Genomic DNA, 12,523 nt, shown 5'->3' on the forward strand with positions numbered 1-12,523 from the left:
CCCTCATACAGCAACCTTACCCATCTTATGAACCCCTGCCCGATACCTATTTTTGCTATAAAGGCGTATAGAAACTCCCGCTCCAGGCTATCAAATGCCTTCTCTATGTCTATTGTGAATTTCACTCCATCCTGTTCCTCTTCTTTACCCAGTTCAAGTATGGCAAGAAGATGCTTCATATTCAGAGTTGGTTTTCTACACGGTCATGTGTGGGAGCAACCTTGTCACCAGCAGTTTACTTAGAATTCAAAAATTGAGGTTTAACATCGAAAAAGTCTGTATGCCGCGCGCTCAAGAGGGGATTTTTCTGGCTTCAGCAGTGGTATTACCACAGCTTCCCAGGTGGTCTGTGGTAATATTCCTCTCTCCCCGGCCTCTGCATATAGCTCCACCAATTTAGGGTCTAATTCCTCCACGTAGGCAGCGTAGAACTCCTTAGGGAGTCCATCTGTGCCCGGAGTCTTACCTCTCGCTAGTTCCTTGATTGCCACCCTAATTTCATTTTCCGAGATTTCCGCTCCCAACTGGTCTGCGTCTTCCTCTAGTAGTGTGTGGAGAGGAAGCCCCATCAGGTATTCTTCTATCTCTCCCTCCCCCCTGGGTCCAGAGCTCTTGTAAAGTTGTTCATAATAGTCCTGAAATCTGTTGTTTATATTGTCCAGTCTATACAATGGGCATCCTGCCTGATCTGCTATCTCTATTATGGTGTTGCCCCTGCGGGTCGGGTTGGCAAGCCATGCCAATAATCTGCCCACCTTATCTCTCTCTGCATGTATCTTATCTATGTATGTTATAAAGTCAAAGCACCTCTATAGGAGAGTAGGGTCTGCTTTCCTATGGTCACCCCACTTTTTGCTTTTTGCTTCACTGGTTTTTGACTTAATGTGGCTGTGGGCCTGCTAATCAGACCCACAGTCCAGCTGTGCTCTCTCTAAATTCAATACAATGTACTTTAGGTACATTACCAATTGGACATTGGTACCCAGGGCATAGGTGCATCCAAGGCCTACCAGGGGTTGCAGCATGTATTATGCCACCCCTGGCTGGCCACTCACATTGACACAGCTGGGGCAAAGTCGTTTAATCACCCCTTGCTTAGATATAGTATTCCTATATCTAACCTTATATCTAGACACATATACACCTATAAGTCACTCCTATGGCAGGCCTTAACAATCCTGGAGGCAGAGTGCTTGGTTTTATGTGAGATGAGGCTCTAGCATGAGCTGAGCCTGTTTGCAGCTTTCCGAACCATGTCCTTATAGCTGTTCTAGGATATAGCCATACCATATACTTTTAAGTGCATTTTGAACCTCGGGGTTAAATATTAACTCTGGTTTGGCTTTATCAAAACATGTTGTGTAAGGTGTCATACGCTTTGGAATACTACCCCCTCGCCAGTTCTGGTGACGGGGGTAGCATTCCACCCTTCTAGAGAGAAGACATGTTGTTCCTACTAATCCCGGTTAAAGTTAACCAGAGCCTCAGCATCACAAAATGGATGCTGCTGCCACAGACACAAGTCTGACCTCCTGCTGCTGGGAGTCCTTCCAGCGAGGGAGGCTTGGACAATGGGTTTCCTGTCTTGGGAGCTGCTAGCACCACCCCAGACAGGCTATAGTGTATTGGGGCAGGAAGGGCTGAATGAAATGAGACACTGCCTGGGGCCCACAAGGTGTCCCATGCATAGTTCAGTTCAAACCGGTGCTGGGGCACTCCAGCCCCAGCTCTGGTGCGAAACTGGACAAAGGGAAGGAGTGTAACCACCCCCTTCCCTGGTCCCATCCATAGGAGGGACCTAGCAGTTAATCCAGCCCCTAAATTTGGTATATAGGTAGGAACTGAGTCCCAAGACTTTAGATTAATCCTTACTGAAACTTGAAACTAAACTCTGGACCTTCAATTTTCTACTTGAAGATAGAAGACTGAAGAATCTCCCTTGTGGTCAAGGAGGGACCACCCTGCACAAGCAGGCACCATCAAGCCATCAACAGTTTGCTTTGTTGTCGCTCCCGCCGGAGCCCGAACACAGAGCCTGACAAGACCTGGACTTCCAGACTTCCTTCAGCCCGATCCACAGCCACAGCAAAGCTGAGACCCATGGAGGTGACGCGAGACGTGGGACCGGCCATCTTGGAAAGCCAGCGAATTGCTTTCCGTGCAACTTCTGAGGCACCCTCGAAGTAGTGCATTGGGGACTGAGAAGCCCCAGCCACGAGCACCAACTATCAAATATCAGCCCTCCACACTCCACGAGTTCTGCGTGGGGCCCTTCTGCATTTTCCTGCTTGACATGTCTGTCCGGTCACTTGCCCGTTGGCTAGCAAGTTGTGACGATGAAATCTTGAATCTACGCTGCTGGTATGGTTGCTCCAGACTGGCCCCTGCTTCCCTGAAAAGGAGAAGACCATCAGACCTTGCTGGTCTGATTCAGAATCCATCCTTGATTCCTGCGTGGGTGGCCTTAGCCAAGGCTTTTTGACTCCAATCCGGAAGCCGACACCGCCGACAGCGAGATCCTTTGTGGTACAGTCCATGCCCAGCTCCTGGTTGTCGTCGACACCTCCTGGTCCACGTGGCTGCAGATACAAGCTTCACAACATCACCTGATTGCTACGCGACATCGCCTGGTTCCTTCCTGGTTACTGGCTAGTGACCCAGACTCTGTCCCCTCTGCTTTCAGGCACTCTTCATCCTCGATCCGCCCTTGGATCCAACCGGACACTTCTCTCCTGGTCGCCTGCAGCATCTTTCTTCAAGGCTCCATAGGATTCAGCGACGAAACCCGACACACTTTGACACCTATGCACCCGCTTTCTGTGGGTGAGGTAAAGTGAGTACTCTGGTGCTCCTGTGGGTATTAACTATCCTAGTGTCCCAGTTTTCAGTAGCTTTCTCCTAGTCCATCCGGAAGTGCCCTAAAAGAACTAGTTTCCAATTCTTTCGTTCCCATTCTAACTCTATGGTAACTTGCGTGTGTGTAAAGACGCTGCACACACCTCCCGTGGGCCTCCTACTTCCTATCCTTGGGTAGTACAGTGTAGCCCCAGCGATTCCCTAGGCCCTAGGTCTATCCTTTGTTCGTGACGTGGTTCTTATACCACTATTTTAGTATATGGTTTGACGTGCCCCTAGGGTGCTTCTGTATATTGTGCAACTTATTGTATGATAATTAAGTATCTTGTTATGTGCTTGTGCCTCTGACCTCATAAAGAGTTCAGAGGGGTTGTGTTAGAAATAAATACATATATATTTTATATATAACCTGAGTGGTGTCCTTTCATTTGGTATTAAAGGGGTTACATACGGAAAAACAGCTGGCTTCACATGCCCTCTTGAGTTTAGCCTAAGACTGCTTTGTCCATGCTACCACTAGGATAGCTGGTCTATAAGGTTGACTTTACAACCATCACCATAAGGGTTGTTTGGACTGATACAGGGTTCCCACTAGAATAGTGGACATCACATATCAGGCCAACTTCTCACAACCTCAACCTTTCCCCCTGTACAGCTACCTCCTCTTTCGCTTCTAGAAGCTCTTGTCACAGCTCAAGGTATTCGGGCCGTCTTAGTTCTACTTCCCTGAGTGCTCAGTCCACCCTTTCCACGTCCGTAATTAATGTCCTTTCTACCCCAATAGATGTTGCCATGCATCTTCCTCTAATTATTGCTTGGAAGGCCTTCCATGCCGTCCCCCTGTTATCAGTAGGGAGGGCAAGTATGTTATGATATGGCCCCTAAAAACTTGGTCCTCAAGAGCCTCTGGCTTGAGACCCCAGGTAGGGATGGGCTGCTGCTGAGCTCCCCACTGAACCTTGCCAGCATCGGGTTGTGATTTGAAACAGTTTGTGTCAGGTATTCTGTTCCCTGAAGCAATGCATGTATGTTGGGTGAGCATAAAAACGTATCCAATCTTAAATGCAGGTCATGGACATGTGAGAGGTGGGAGTACTCTTTGTACAAAGGGTGAGTGTGTCTCAACGTGTCTTTCAACCCCCCCCCCCCCGGGCCTGCCATTTCCTAAAAATCCTGGCCATTCTATGGACTGGGGAATCTCGGAGAGGTGAGTGAGACCGATCCAGTTCCGGGTCCGCAATAGAGTTAAAGTCACCCCCATGACAATCGAGCCTATCATGTAGGGCGCTGGAACTTCAGACATCTGTTTCAGAAAGATATCCAGGTCGTCATTCGGTCCATATATATTAATTAATATATTGTCCTGCCCATCTAGTCTCCCGGAGACTATCACGTAATGGCCCTCTGGGACTACTGTGTGGCCTCAATGCCGGAAGGGGACCCCCACCCGTATCCAGATTAGGACCCCCTCGCCAACGCCGAGTTCAATGTATATTATGCCTGCCCTCTCCATTTCCGGGACAGGGCAACACCCTTGGAGGCCAGTATGTGAGTCTCCTGCAGCATTGCTATGTGAATCCCATGCCGGTTTAACTGCGAGAATATTTTATATTGCTTGTGCATTGCTTGCATACCCCCGCATTCCAGGATAATAGGTTATATGTTATATGTTGTCATTTTTGTTATTGCTATTTGTCCCCGTCCGCTCCCCATTGAACAGGCCTCCAATGGCTATCACAGACTGTTGCATTCTTTGCTGCCATATCTCATGCCCCTTTTTGATTGACAGCAGTGCCCCCAACATATAACTTTTTTAACTCCTATACTCCCCCTCCTCAGGAGAAGTGAGAAGCTCTCTCCGATCCAAACTATGCACTTGTGTCCGAATACAACATTTTCCCAAGGTTCGGGTAGTGATGAGGCTGGTGTCTACCTGGAGGAGAGCCACGCCCCCACACCCCCGGATCCCCCCCACCCAGTGCATGTAGCATTTTAATATCAGGTCTTGGTTCCAGGTCCCCTTCCCTCATGCGAGCCCATACTCAGGTTGGTATGGCCCCCTGCATTATCCCCCTGCTTGTACTAACATGTCTTAATAGACTTCAAACATCCGCCATTCTGGGAGTCATCTCAGGAATAGTTTTGCTGGCCTCCCCCATTGTGCTAGTGCTGGTGTCCAAGTCTGATTCCCTTGTGTCCTCAACATACAGTGAGAAGGCGCCCGTGTCCCCTGAGTGCTCAGGCAAGCTATTGCAGCTAACACTCTCTTTCTGTCTTGCTGTGTTTCTGCTGCTGTGGGTTAACTCTTGGGTTTTCCTCCTTTTCCTGAAAACCATGTGATATCCTGCACTGTCTTCTCTTGTCTCTCCTCTCTTCACTCCTGCGGTGTTTGTTCATCAATCCAGTCCAATGCGTCCTGTGGAGTATTCAAGAATTTGGTTCCTTTTGCGGAGACCATCCTAAGTTTGGCAAGAAACACAATTGAATACGGTATTCCCATTTGTCTTAGTTTCCATTTTACTGCTGTGTATGATGCTCTTTGCTTCTGCACCTCTCAGGAGAAGTCTGGGAAAATTCTAACAGTGCTGTTGTCAATTTTGGAGTGGCTTTTAGTTCCAGCCTGGTTCCACACATGATCCCTGTCCTTATAAAATAGTAACTGTGACACTACTGGCCTTGGCGGCCTTCCAGGTGGGAGCGCTCTAGCAGGCACTCTGTGTGCTCGCTCAAGAGCACAGTACAGAGACAGTCCTACCTCCATCACCTCAGTATGAATCCAGGTATCCAAATAGGCAACAATGTTATTCCCTTCAACTTTCTCTGGCAGGCCTATGATTTGCAGTTTGTTACGCCTCCCTCTGTGTTCGGCTTCTTCCGCTCTACGTTCTAGTGCATGCACTCTTTTTTCTATCTCAGTGAGTCTTTGAGCAGACGTATTCACCTGGGGCTTTAGGTCTTGGATCTCCCCCTCCGTTGCCGTAACACGGTCTGTTAGTTTCCGATGATCTGCTCTGAGCAAGCCTAGATCTTCTCTCAGTGTGTCAATTTTTGTTTCAACTTCTGTTCTCGACAGTTTTATGGCCAGCAGGATGTCGTAGAGGGACGGGTCCTCCTGAGTTTCTTTCCTGTCCGTGCATGATCCTGCCCTCAAGCGAGTGTCCCCAGAGTACTCCCCCGTCAATTCTTTCTGTTGCTCTGTTTCCCGCCTTCTGGATCTTTCCCCATGGTGATGGTTGCTCCCTGGCAAGGTCTCTCTCCTCCCCATTGCCATCGTTTAGACCTTATCCGTGGGTTCCTGTTACTCCTCCGGAGCCGAATAATACAAGGTGCTTTATTCACCTGCACTTCTCTTCTTATTGCCCTTCTCCCACCATTGCATAGCCACTTATGCTTTATCCTCCAAGCTCACTGGGTTCTTTCACCAGCCTCCGTGACTTTCCTGCCAGGACTATCTTCTGTCCATGCTCCTTACTTTCAGTTGGGCAGCTCGGGCTCCAGGAGTTTCGGCACATCTTGGTTCTCTCTCCTGCCATAGTCCAGGAAGGGAGGAGCCTCGGTATTGATCCCTGATTCTCTTGCATCTCCTCCCAGTTTTGCTCTTGGCCTACAGCTCTTGTATGTGTTCTCGCCTTCAGTGGTCTTCAGCTTCCTGCTTTCCTATCAATACCACGCTGCCCTAGAGCCTCTGGTTTCCCCCTTTCGCCGGTTCTCATGCATCTCATACTGGGGCCTCTCCCTAGTCACTCTGCCCGCTACTAATGAGGGGATTAAAACTCCATCTCCTGTCTGTCAATGCAGGCCGCAAGTACTGCCACTCAGCTTCTAATGCTGCAGTCCATGTGTCGACCAGTGTGCTCCCTTCTCTTCACTAGTATCGTATACTGCTAGGGTTGCTATTGTCACTATTCGTCCATCCCTACAGCTGCACTCTGCCTCTCTCGTGCAGTGCCTCAGGCTTACCTCATCACTTTACGGCACCCTCCTGGGCTTATGTCGCTCCTGTCAAGGCCTTCCTCCGATTGCTTTCTTACACTTTATTTATTCATTCCAAAGCCTGTTGCCCGTGACCCCTGGCACACTTGGAACTACCTCTCCCGCTGCTTCTGGTTTGGATGGCTGGGCAACTCATGACGGGCCTCCCTGTCTTACTAGGTCAGCAGCACCTCTAATTCGCTGCTCCCAGATGGGCCGTCCCCTCCGGTGCCTCCTCGGCCACACTCAGCCGCTCTTGTCACTCTAGTGCAGCTGCAGCCAGTTGGGTGGCTCCTGTAACATGACTCTGTCTCCCCGGGCAAGCAGTAGTTTCTTTTTTTCCCCTGCCTACAGCTCATGATGAATCCCTGCCTCCGGCGCTTCTCGGGCCGCTCGCGCCCTTATATTACTGCAAATAGTAAGAGAGGCCTACATGGGATTTAGTTGAACGATACACTTGAGTTTTTCAGAGATTTAGTCCTAATGGAACACCTAAGTGTCATTAGAAGACAAAAAACACAAATATTTCTTGCAGAAGAAAACACGGGAAAACCTAGTAATTTGAAAAAATGTGTCTAATTTTAAATATTTTGTTGCAAAATGGAGTACATATAAATAGATCAATAAAAGCATTCAGCAAAAAATCATGTAGAGAAGCAGAAATCAAATTGTCCTAACAACACAGGACTGTACAACTATTCCCAATCAGTTATAAGCAACAAATATCTGAGCGAGAAAATGTAATGCTGTAAGATAAAAGATTCTTTTGGAAATAGAAGAGAGAGTCGACGTTTCGGTCTGTTCTGCTTGAGTCTCTCAGACCATCTTCAAGACGAATAAATTGTAGCTGACAATAATACTCTTTCTCATAAAAGTGGACAGCTGCCTAGAGCCAGATACAAGATCTGAGGTAATTTTTGTAGCAGCAAATGCTGTAATAGGGAATGGATCACCTATAATTGAATTCTTCAGCCAGAGTCTATCTGAATACAGCTGGGATTACTGTAGAGTGCTATATATATATTTGCACTATCTCGGTCGACAAACAACGTCTCTCAATGAATCGGCGACGGTGTTCCAGAGGCCCATCTCTGGTGAGGCCGTATCTACGGGCACCATTCAGGTACTGTCGCGGCCTCGCGAATGATCCTGGCTGCTCACTCTCCTTACTTTTAATATCTGATGCAGCCCAAACTGCAACTCTCCTTCGCCTGGCGCTGGTAGTGTGAGGCACCCGCTGCGTGCAGGTTTTCCCCCTTTCAGAGGGTCATCTCTGATCAGGCCATTTCTGCGGGCGCCATCTTAATTGCTCGCATGGACAATCCTGGCTTCTCCGGGATTCCGCTCCTTTTGGCTCTTTTTTTCCCAGGTCACACAGTTCTCTCGCCCCTCTGGGGTTGGAGGGTATGCTTCATGTGCTGTGGGGCCCCTTTATTGGGCAGGACGTCACTGGATGTGGGATCAATGGCAGGAGCTCAGGCCATGGCTCCCTGCTCCATCGGTGTCCGGACACACACATTGACGACTGTCTTTAATAAATAGTACATCAAGGTCCCAATCCATCAGCAATATCAGATGAGTCCTTATTTTTAATGTGTATTTCTGACCTCCCCGTCATTACCACCAAATGTTTTCAGAGATCAAACATGTTAGAATTTCTGTCATTTCATGGGACAGCAAAGCTAAACATATGGATTTGCATAAACAGCATGGGGGAGAGGTTGATTTGGAAACACTGTTACATTTCTTCCTTCATAGCACCAAACTTAACTGGGTCTATACATCTTTTAGTGTGTGTATCAATGATAAAAGGGAGGACTTTCTAAAACCCAATCACAAGACAGCAAATACAGTATGTAGTTGCGCATCAGCAATCTTTTAAATCTTTGGAACTTCAAATTATTTCCTTGATCAACATATAAAAGATGGACAGAGATTACAGAAAAGGACAAAGCCTAATTAAAATAATATAGTTTTATACACTTTTCACAAGATTAGAATAGACATACAAATTGTGTAAATCCTATACCAGACATATTGAAATAAAATATGATCAATTTTACTATTTACAGCTGTATCCCCAATATCTAAATCTAAGCAGTGACACTATGGAAAATTCTTTGACATATAACTTCTTAAAACTGTCGCTCAGTCACACATAGGTTAATGTTTCTTGATGATTATGGATTGGGTCCCCACAAGTTAGCTGAGTCCTTTTCTTTGTTTTAGGCCCTGGGGGGTCACAATATTTTGGATTATGTCGAATATGAAATGTGTTACGACTCATTCAGCCCTTTGGTGATTAGTGGTAGAGAGTATGCTTTGTGCTCTAACTTTGAGCGGTTTAATGACTTCACACCTTTGGAAGGCACATATTACCACCGCTAAAGCCTGAAAGAATGGACAAGGGAAATTTAACAGAATGGGTATACAGCACATTTTGGCCTTTTTGGATACCTATTTCTTTGATTTTTAAGACAGTACATAAACTTTTAAAAGTGAAGAATAAATAGAATTATTTTCAATCGAAGCTCCTTGAGCTTACAAACCTGTCCTTCTAAAAGGTCTGCTGTGCTAAGATCCCCATCATCCCTACTTTCAGGAACAAGTAGAGTTGTTGGGTATGATGGAAACCTATGCTCTTTTAAATGTGCACAGCATGTTTAATTTAAGCGTAGACAGCTTTTGTACACCTGATGTGATTTAGAAGGCAACTTGCAAAATGTGATCGTTCTTGAACACTGGCTTACGTTTGGAAGCCATGACTGGAGAGAAATTTTATTTATATTTACAAATATTATACTATTTTGTATTTACACACGTCTCCTCATAAAAACACTACCCTATATGTGTGGCTCAGCCTAGTGCCGATGACACAATAGGCCCCACAAATGCAACATGTAGATATCAACATTTCCTGTAAAAAAATAAGATGATTTAACAATTGGAATAACTGCGATATTTGGACCTAGGCTCAGCCATCACCGTGGGAAACCTACCAAAACTAGCCATTTTTGAAAACTAGACACTCAAGGGAGTCCATGGTGGCGTGCCATGCATGTATCCCACAAGGTTCTCTTAACCACAAAGCCCTGCAAACCACAAACTTTGCTTAATACCATGTATTTTCCTCACATTTCTACGACAGAAACCTCTGGAATATGCAGGTATCATCAAAATTCTAACTGTTCACAATTCCCACACTTTTCCTGATACAAACACTATCCCACTAGTGTGGCTCAGCCTTGTGCCTGTGACACACCAGGCTGCAAAGTGCAATGAAGTGACACCAACATTTCCTGTCAATAAATTACTGGATTTGGCAATAGGGGCAAATATGGTATTTGAACCCAGGTTTGACGGCCTTTTAGACAGACCTATCAAACCCAGATTTTGTTTTAAGTATATACTCATGAGAGTTCATTTTGGTGCTTTTTGCACGACTCAGATTATGTTTTCTACCCACAATGCCTTGCTAACTACAACCTTTGCCTAGTATCACAAATTTCTCTCACATTTATATAAGATCCAGAATCTGCTTCCATCCTTGAAATTCCTACCAACTGGCATTCCCACACTTCTCCCAATATCAATGCTACCCAACTTGTGTTGGTCCGCCTAGTGCCTGCAACACAACATGCCCTAAAATCTAACATGGAGTTTTGAACATTTCCTGTCAGAAAATGACTTAATTGGCAGTCAGGGTAGTTGCTGTATTTGAACCAGTGCTTGGCCACCACCCAAGGAAACCTATCAAACCCAGAGATTTTTGAAAAATAGACATCCAATGAAGTCCAGGTTGGGATGCCTTGGATAAATGACACACCATTTTACCCACAATTCCCTGCACATCTCAAACTTCCCTAAAATCATACATTTTCCTAATATTTCTGTAACAAAAATGGCTAAAATCCGTGCAGATCTACAAATATTCTACCACCCAACCAAGCATTCCCAAACTTCTCCTAGTAAAAAATGCTAAATCACTCGCATTGTACCTGGTTTGATCCATTCCTGTTGGGTGCACTGGGTACAGCCACACAAGTGGGGTATTGTTTTTAGAATCAATCATATTTTATTGTGCGGCAAAGGATCATTATACACAGCTCAGTTGCCTACATCCAGGTGCCGGCAGAGCATTTTGTTATGGTCAATACACAGAGAGTAGGTCTACAAGCCCGCAGAAAAAAGAAATTCAGACCACAGCTTATAGGCAAGGCAACTAGCTAAGATACCACTTTTATAAAAGAAAAGGAACATGAAAATAGACAAACACCCGACGCCTCCACCCCCCAATCCCCCCCACCCCTCTCCGCATCAGTCTCTAACTCTCCCTCCTACCGCCCCATAACAACCCCATAACAGCCGATCACAGCTCAGAATTATTCAGGCTACATTTGTGGCCCCCAATGGTTCCAGAGGTATGAGTTGCAGGATTTGTAGGTATTTTCGGGCACGTGACTTCCCTCATTTCTTTGTAAAGGAGTTGCAGGAATGGACCCCATAGCTTCGCATATTCTGAGCCCTTGCCATCAAAGCTAAGCGAGAGGCGCTCCATTGCTAAAAGGTGCCAAAGCCTCTGGATCCAGTCCCAAGGGTCAGGAGTAGCCGAGGAACCCCTGTGCACTAGAAGAACCTGTTGTGCCACAAGCAATGCTAGGGCTATCTGTTTACCCCTCAGCGAGCGTAAAGGGAAGGACTTAGGATGGGGGAGTCCCAGCAGGGTGTGCTCAGGTGCCCGTGGGAATGTAATCTGAAATGCAGCATCAAGGTCATCAAGCACCGCAGTCCAATATCGTACCAGTTTTGGGCAGTGCCACAGCAAATGCATCAAGGGGCCAGGAAGGCCACACCCCGCAGCAGAGGCCTGACTTAGTTCCATCCCAGGACTTCATGCACGCTGGGGTATAATACCAATAAGTGACTACATTATAGGCAGATTCCGCACCTGCAGTATTGGAGGCAGTGTGGTGCGCCCGTTAAAAGATGTGCTCCCCTTCTTTGTGCATCAGAGGGCACCCTAATTCAGTCTCCCAGCGGACCTGTGCCTTCGTACGCTGCTTCTTGGGGCGCGCCATGATCATCCCATACAATTCAGATATGAGCTTACGGTCATCCTTTTTGCAGACCAGCCACTTTTCAAAAGCGGTCAAGGGGGGAGACATTAAAGCGAAGTTGGGGGGTTGGGTCACCCAGTGTGCAAGCTGCGAGTAAAGGAAAGCATCCGACTCCGGCAAATCATAATAATCCTTACACAGTTGAGGGAAGGGGATAAATTCATCTAGGTCAAATAGGGAGCCCACCCTTTTATAACCCTCCTCCCTCCAACCATGAAAGACTGGGGACGTGCACCCTGGTGGGAAACCGGGGTTGTCCACAATAGGAGTCAAAGGGGAGGGAAACATAGTCCAGCCTCTGTGTAGAGCCAAATGATCCCACGTTTTAAGAGTCGGCGAGGTCAACAGAGAGGAGTAAAGGCCCGACGCTCTGTGCTTGTGCGGAAGCCACAGTTCACACCAGATATTACAGCCAGCTACTGTTTGGTCCATAAAGTGCCAATGTTTGCTGGACAAGGGCCTGTTCCACTCCATGATGTAGCGGAGACAGGACGCTTGATAATAAGCCTCCACTAGACCATCTACCCCAGCTTTCGGCAAAGTGACGAGTGATAGTGCGAGTCGCGGCCTTTTATTGC

Source organism: Lissotriton vulgaris, chromosome 6, assembly GCF_964263255.1.
Source record: "Lissotriton vulgaris chromosome 6, aLisVul1.2, whole genome shotgun sequence".
Taxonomy (NCBI): Eukaryota; Metazoa; Chordata; class Amphibia; order Caudata; family Salamandridae; genus Lissotriton; species Lissotriton vulgaris.